The sequence below is a fragment of the Camelina sativa genome, chromosome 4 (genome assembly GCF_000633955.1).
Source record: "Camelina sativa cultivar DH55 chromosome 4, Cs, whole genome shotgun sequence".
Taxonomy (NCBI): domain Eukaryota; kingdom Viridiplantae; phylum Streptophyta; class Magnoliopsida; order Brassicales; family Brassicaceae; genus Camelina; species Camelina sativa.
In genome coordinates this window covers 15,723,501-15,731,609 of record NC_025688.1, presented here as the reverse complement: position 1 = coordinate 15,731,609, position 8,109 = coordinate 15,723,501, and the positions used below count along the sequence as shown (strand labels likewise).

The 8,109-nt window shown below is 34.3% G+C and overlaps 1 protein-coding gene and 1 non-coding gene across 2 annotated transcripts in view; both read right to left on the bottom strand.

Moving 5' to 3' along the window:
* The window catches only part of LOC104780694 (cyclin-dependent kinase A-1-like), a 3,327-nt gene extending 2,911 nt beyond the window's left edge, over positions 1-416 (bottom strand). The window contains exon 1 of the mRNA XM_010505214.2: positions 253-416. The gene's annotated coding sequence lies outside the window, so the exon portion shown is untranslated. The remainder of the gene's footprint in view (positions 1-252) is intronic.
* TRNAQ-UUG lies at positions 6,161-6,232 on the bottom strand. The gene has a single exon. It is a non-coding gene; the product is annotated as a tRNA-Gln (tRNA).

Genomic DNA, 8,109 nt, shown 5'->3' with positions numbered 1-8,109 from the left:
AAAAAAAAAAAAAAAAAAGAACCAGTCTAAATCTAGTGAAGAAACACTAGTAAGAGACGCCACTGGAAATGCTAAAAGGGGGGGGGAAACAAGTAGAGATCAGCATCGAAGCAGTAAGATAATGGAATACGAAGACGAAGAGAAAGCTTAAGGTTGAATTGACAACAACAAGTTCAAGTCAGAAATTCGAACGAAATAAAAAAAAAGTTCATCCAGTAAGAAATTGATCGGAGAGTAACGAAATCAAGTTACCGGAGACGACGATCGGATGTAGTGTAAGAGTGAGACTAGCACACCGACGGATCCTCCTCTCTCAGAGCTCTTTGTCTCTGAGAAAAAGAGAGAAGGGTGGTGGTTTCTGTGAAGCTTGAAGAAGAGAGGACTCTAGGGAAATGCGATTGACTTAATTGAGTCAGGGTTTTTTTTTTTTCTCTTTTTTATTTTAATTAATGTGTGAGTGACGAAATTTTTGTTCGTTATTATTTTTTTTCTTTAATCTCTAATTTACCTAACCGCATTAACTTGGTATGAAATTGTATTTTTTTTTAATATACCGAATCTAATTCTGAAAGAGACGGTTTGGAACTGGATCAGTAAAAAATTGAAGAAAAAAATGTATCTGATAAAAATATTTTGTAGCACCAACCCAAAGATAAATGGGAGAAAGTTATTTTTAATTAAAAAATTTATGTCAGTAAGCAACTCAACATTTAATGTAAATAATAAAGTCTTGCACCAGTGACCAACTCAAAGATAAATTGGAGAATAATAAAGTCATAATTACTTTATCTATTCTATATATTAATTTGAAAGTACAAATATAAAACAAACTTTATAAAATGTAAAATTTTCATGCCATTGGTTTTAAAGACAAATATTTAGTTTTTAGTAAATATAAAACAATGTAATTTAAATATAAGACTAATAAAATATTTTATATAATTATTACTTTCCAAAAAAATATTTTCTCTCTAATTAATTATGGACAAAAATTATTAATTAATTTTAAAAATTGTAAACCAATCAGAATTTTAAAAAGTAATATTTTATATCTAAATATCCAAATTATTATTTTAATAACTATTTTTTCCCACAAAACAATACTTTATTTTTTTAAAAGTTGTCTTTACAAAGGGTATCTCTGAGCCATGTCGGCAAAGTTACAGAATCTGAATAAAAACTACTATTATAACAGCCAAATTTTGTCAAAGTATGAGCTGCAGTGTTACATTCTTTATGAATAAAAACGAAATTGAAGCAAACTTTGAAGTCCAGTAGTGTATATCATGGAGTAAGTTGATTAGAAACCTGTTCTTCTTTACACCATTTACAATGTGAATGAGAGTTAAACAATCGCTTTCGAACATGATATTGGTATAACCTCTAATCCATGATTGTTGTAAACCGACAAGTAGGGCTTTTGTCTCTGCTTCTAGTGGCAATCCTGCATATCCTAAGTCAGACGAGCCCCAGGAGAGAGGTGATCCATGATGATTCTGAATTATCCAACCACTAGTGGCTTGGTTGTTATTTTGATTAAAAGCAGCATCAAAGTTACATTTCACTATTGGTTCTAAAGGAGCAAACCACCGATGAGTTTGTTGTGTAGGATGTTGTGAACACATTTTATGCAGCTTTATATCAATCCACTCTTTTGCTTCCGAACGAGCTTGCAAAACGGTTTTGGAAGCACTTTCTCTGTAATTGTTAAAGATGGTGTTGTTTCTAGCTTTCCAAATCCGCCATAACAGCCTTAAAGATTGTAAAGCATCTTGAAGAGAAATTCCTTGTCTTGTTGAATGGTCTATCAGGGTGGAAATATTCACTTCTGCATTCTCGGATAAATGTCTCCAGTTTAAAGCAGAGGTATTGGAGAACCGCCAAACTGATATTGCAAAGGGACAGGTGAATAAAACATGGTTTATAGTTTTATCCTCTTGTTTGCATCGTGAACATAGAGAATCAATGTTCATTCCCCTGGACCGAAGTCTAGTAGTGGTAGGTAAGGCTAGAGATATTGTGCGCCAAATGAAGTGTTTAATTTTTGGCATTATGTTTAACTTCCAGAGTTTGTTCTTGAGTTCAATGGATCCATGTGGGATTCTATTTTGATAGTCACTCTCAGATGGGTCATGTGTTAGGAACCAATAGCCTGATTTCACAGTGTACTCGCCAGAAACAGTATAGTTCCAAACTAATTGATCTGGTCTAGCCTACTTTGAGAGATAAAATTTTTTAACAGTTTCCTGGTCCTCCGTAGCCATAGTGTCTACAATTTTGTGGAGATCCCATGAGCGGGAAGTTCCTTGATTAACAATTAAATCTCGTAGCAAAAAGGAGTCTTGTGGTATCATTGTGGAGATTGGTCGAGGTGGATGTGTGTTAACAATATTATCAATACCAGCCCAAACAGTTTCTCCATTTCCAATTATGAACCATGATCCTTTTTTAAGAAGAGAAACTCCAGCTAATAGAGATGACCATCCATAGGATTGAGATCGCCTTGGCTTCATGTCTAAAAGAGATTCATCTGGATAGTATCTAGCCTTCATAACACGAGCAAACAGGGATTCTGGATACTGTATAAGACGCCATGCTTGTTTTGCAAGTAGGGCATCATTAAACTTCTCTAAGTCCCTAAATCCTAAGCCACCTTCCTTTTTCGAGACTTGCAATTTCTTCCAGGCATTCCATGGTATTTTACGATGGTGAGAAGACCTCTCCCACCAAAAGTTCATTAGCAAAGATTCAAGATCAGAGGTGACTTCCTTAGGTAATTTGAAACAGGACATGGCATAGACATGCATTGAAATTGCTACTGATTTCAGCATCACTTCTTTTCCTGCAGGAGAAAGTTTCTTAGCAGTCCAATGTGCAGTTCGTTTCTTAACGCGTTCAATAATGAATTCAAACATTTCACTCTTCTTTCTTCCAAATTGTTCTGGTAATCCCAAGTATTTCCCTCCTCCTCCATGGTTCTGAATGTTTAGAATGGTCTTCAATCTGTCTTGTGTAGTACCATATACTCTCGAGCCAAAAGTAATCATGGACTTGTCAGTGTTAATTTTTTGGCCCGAGTAGTATTCATATATATCAAAGATATCACGTAAAGCTTGACAGTTCTTTCTATTTGCCTGACAGAAAAAAGAGAATCATCTGCAAATTGTAGGTGAGTAATACGTGGAATAACATTACCTATTTTTACACCTTTAATATCACCATATGTAGCACTTGATTTAATGAGATGGCTTAGGATGTCAATACAAAGGATAAAAAGGTATGGTGATATGGGATCTCCTTGATGAATTCCCCTTTCTGGCTTGATATATCCATACGGTGAACCATTTATAAGGACTGAGTAAGTGGTTGAGCGAACTACCGCCATGATCCAACCTATCCAACGATCATAGAAACCAAATAGCTTGAGAGTGGATTCCAAGAAAGACCATTCCACACTGTCATATGCCTTACTGACATCAGTTTTAATCGCCATGTATGTTTGAGAGACTCGCTTTCGGGATTTCAGAGAGTGCATCACCTCATGTGCGATCATTATATTGTCTTGAATAATTCTCCCGGGAATGAAAGCCGCTTGTGCATCAGAGACAATACTATCCAGGTGACATTTGAGACGGCTCACAAGATACTTAGAGATGATCTTATATAGAACATTGCATAGAGCAATAGGTCTGTAGTCTGATAGGGTTTCAGGATTTTCTAGTTTCGGGATCATACATATGTTGATGCCTTGTGTCATAGTACAAGTGCTGAAAAACTTTGAACCTCTTGTATAACATCCTGTCCTACAATGGGCCAACATCGTTTATAAAAACCTGTCGTCAGTCCATCTGGCCCCGGAGCTCTATCATCACCAATTAAACAGACTGCCTCATAAATTTCCTGATCGGAGAAGTCTCTTGTTAGGGCGGTGTTAATGTCGTCCGTAACCGTAGCCTCAAATTCATGAAAGTCATTAGGAGAAACTGGGTGACCGTTCGATGTAAACATGTTAGTAAAAATTCTTGTGCATGTTCTCCAATATTTCTATAACCCTGCAAAAGGATTCTTTGATCATTGTAGATTGAGTTGATTCTGTTCTTCGCATGTCTTGTTTTCGCACAGGCGTGAAAGTAGCTTGTGTTATGGTCTCCTTCTTCCATCCATTGATTTCGACTCTTTTGTTTCCAGTGCTTTTCTTCATCAATGTAAGCTTTAGTTAAGTCAGCTTGAATTTGTGGAACTTGTTCTCTTACTGTCTGAATAGTACTCTCCATGGCCGTGTTAAGTTGAGCATATAATGATTTAATATGTGTGTCTGCATTGAGTTGGGATTGATGTTTTAGAGCAACCATACTCTTCCGACATTTTGCAATCTTTGAAGTTATAGATGATGTATATGAGTCATTCACCCTGTTCCATCCTTCTTGGACAACCGCATTGAATGTAGGCAATTCACACAATCGTTTATCAAAAAAGAAAACTCTCTTCCGGTTTTCATTTGTTCTGTTTAGTTGCAAATATAGCGGCCTATGGTCTGATCCTGAGAACTCCATGAAGTTTAGAACTGCATTTGGGAAAGTGGTTGTTCCAATACTGTTCATCATTCCCCGATCCAAACAACATTTGACAGTATGAGTGTACCGTTCACCAATCCATGAAAATTTATCACCTCTTGAATTTCTGTCATCCAAAGCACATATTGAAATCATATTTCGAAAATTTCTGAAAGTCCAGTCATCCCTTAGAGGACCACCAATCTTTTCTAATTATTTTAATTACTATATTTGGAAGATTTTGTTAAGATTTTAAATTATGATTCTCTTATCATCTTTCTTTATTTCATTTACATATTGTTTTGAATTATCTTAAAATACATATGATAAATAAATATGTAGATGACAAATAATATACATATGAGCAACCAACCTTTGAGTTATTTTCTAATTATATGTTTGGTTGACAAAAAAAGGAAAATAAATAAATATGTAGATTTTTTTCTGCATATGTTGTGATTTGAATTTGTAAAAACGAAGACATATTACTCAATCTATGATGAAAAATGTGTGTTTTTAATTTTTCACATCAAAGGGTTAGTAAAACTAAAATTATGTGATTAATATTCGCTCACAATTAGAATATAATAATTAATATTTTAAAATAATTTACAAAATAATGATGCAAAATACAACCGACAAAGAATATAAAATGATAATATACATCAAACAAATTAAAATATGATAATATTCTAAAATAATTAGTATTTAAAAAGATATATCTAGATTTACCAAACAATTGCAATATTAAAAGTAAAAACTGTCTCAAACAAAATAAATTTTTAAAACCACTATAATGATAACTTTTATTATTGTATTAATAATTTTTGGAGAAATTGTTGATCCGTGCTTTATAGCACAGGATATATTCTAGTGTTGTATTAAGGGAGAGATAGAAGTCTAGTAGTAATATGTACATAATGCATGTTTTTGGTATCTAAATTGAGCTGTTTATGTTATACTATTAGTAGTATGTGCTAATTGCTACAGAATTATGCATCCTACGTTTAGGTGTCCCTTTGAAGCTCATCAAAAAAGAAATGAAAGTGTCGCAAGAACCAGATTATGCTCCTATTTCACAATCATTAAGCCATGTTGCTCAAGTTCATGTTATCGAAGAAGTGTGATTCAAGAGAATCATGACTTATCTTAAGAAGAAATATGGTTCACACTTTGCCCTAGCTTTTCCGTTTTCTTTTTTTTTTTTTTCTATTGGGTAAAAAAGAATGTATATGGTCAAATTTAGATATTGGAAAACTTCTCAAGTATCAATGTAGATTTGAAATAGAAGAATGTTCAAAAAGAAGGAAGACGGGCAGTTCATCCAAAAAAAACAACTTCCAATGAAAACAAGATCAAGTTTTCAGGATCATGAACGGGAGGGGAGGTAAACAAAAACCATTCTCGTCATGTATTTATTCAAAATATTCTTAGGTAACCAAATATATAGTTGGTGAGGATTGCTCCCACTTTGGAGATATATAAAGATTTTTACTTGATAAAAGATAGTATATATGAAGATGAGAGAAAGAAAAAGAAAAAGAAAAAGAGAAAAAAAAGGTCCAAACAAACAATAATTGAGAGAAGTGGTAAAAATTGAAAAAGAAAGGTCCTACCGGGAGTCGAACCCAGGTCGCTGGATTCAAAGTCCAGAGTGCTAACCACTACACCATAGAACCGATTAATTAACATTATGTCACTTTTGTTTATGTAAAGGCATCTTTAAAGGGACAACTCTTTTTGGTGTTCTTAGACTAAATATATTAGGAAATTATTGTAAGATCAGTAGTTAAGATTTTTTGTTAAAAAGTTAGTTATTGGGAGAACATGTTTAAGATCATAAGATTTAATAATATAATATTCTTAAACATATTACAATTATAAAAACTTATAAAATAACATTTAAATTGCAAACTTATAAAATTTTTATTAAAATTCAAAATACAATACCAAATTCAAATGAAAAAAAAAACATTGTAAAAAAAAAAAAANTAAAAAAAAAAAAAAAAAAGATACAAACAAAAGAGAGAAGAGAACAAAAGAGAGAAGATGAACAAAAGAGAGAAGAGAAAATGTATGTTTGATTTTGATGATTTACACTCTTATGTTCTTCTCATATATATAGAGGTCATTTCCCATATAAACTCATGTGAACTTTGGTCATTTCTCATATAAACTCATGTGAACTTTAAAACTACAATCCAAATACCAAAGCCTAATCTAATTTACTTAAACAAGATAAATACCACTAGCAATACAATCATACCGAAGCAACCAAGAACTACAAATTCAGGGGCCATTTGACACAATGGTTTCTTCTCTCGTGACTCAGTAACAACCCTCTCCAGGTTCACCAACCTCTGATCTGAATGGTTTTGTTGGTCCTTGAGCTGGATCAGTTGGTCCTTGAGCTGGATCAGTTGTGTCTCATAATCAGAAATTGGTTGAGCTTCACGACTCCACAGACTTGTGAATCCAATCTCAGTTGATGGTTGCGGAGGATAGTAACAGGTCTCAGCCTCCTCTTCTGAATGGGAACTATAGTCTAATGGACTGTTTATACCATAGTCGTATTAAGAGTCCATGACTTGTTCAACCTGAAACCGCAACACATATATAAGTTTCCAAATACTATATAACAATGGAAACAAACATTCGAGTATTCATTAAAAACATAGGTTTGTTGATGGATATCCGATTTAATTTCCCCTGGTTACGAGTTACCTTGTGATTACTATCTAAACCACAAAACTGTGAATATACACTTACCTTGTGATTACTATCGTTTGATGATGGATATCCGATTTAATTTCCCATGTATAACCTCACCTACAAGCCTCATAAACAAACAACAAAATCGATTAATGTTCATCACTGTAAATTGACTCAAACATAATCGAAATTGACTCACAAGGTTTGACTCAAACAACACACGACACTCAAAATTGACTCTAATTCAAAGACACGGCATTATACTCTAATTCAAAGGCTAAAGCATAATCGAAATTGACTCAAACAACACACGACACTCAAAATTGACTCAAACAACACACGACACTCAAAATTGACTCAAACAAATCCTATGTTAATCAAAAACTTTGACAGATGAGACGAAACCCTATTATATTATACTAAATCCAAACCTAATTCAAAGATTTCAATACCCTAAATCGATGAAACATCGATGAAACCAAGGAGATGAGATTACCTTTGCCTTTGTTCGCCGGAGATGAGATTTGCGAGCCAGCCGAGACAGAGGAGACGAGGAGATCTCTTGCAGAGGAGCTGAGGAGCTTGGCAAGACAGCGGAGACAGTGGAGACGAGGAGCTTGGCGATACAACGGAGACAGAGGAGACGAGGAGATCGCTAAGGAGATCGCCGAGGAGACAGAGGAGACAGCGGAGACAGTGGGCTTAGACGAGGAGACAGAGGAGATGAGATCGACACAATATCGAAGAGAAGAAATTGAAATCGCCGTTTCGTCGACAATACCGAAGAAGATGAAACGAGAGTAATCTCTCGACGACCAAAAATATCTTTCCAATTAAAATTGAA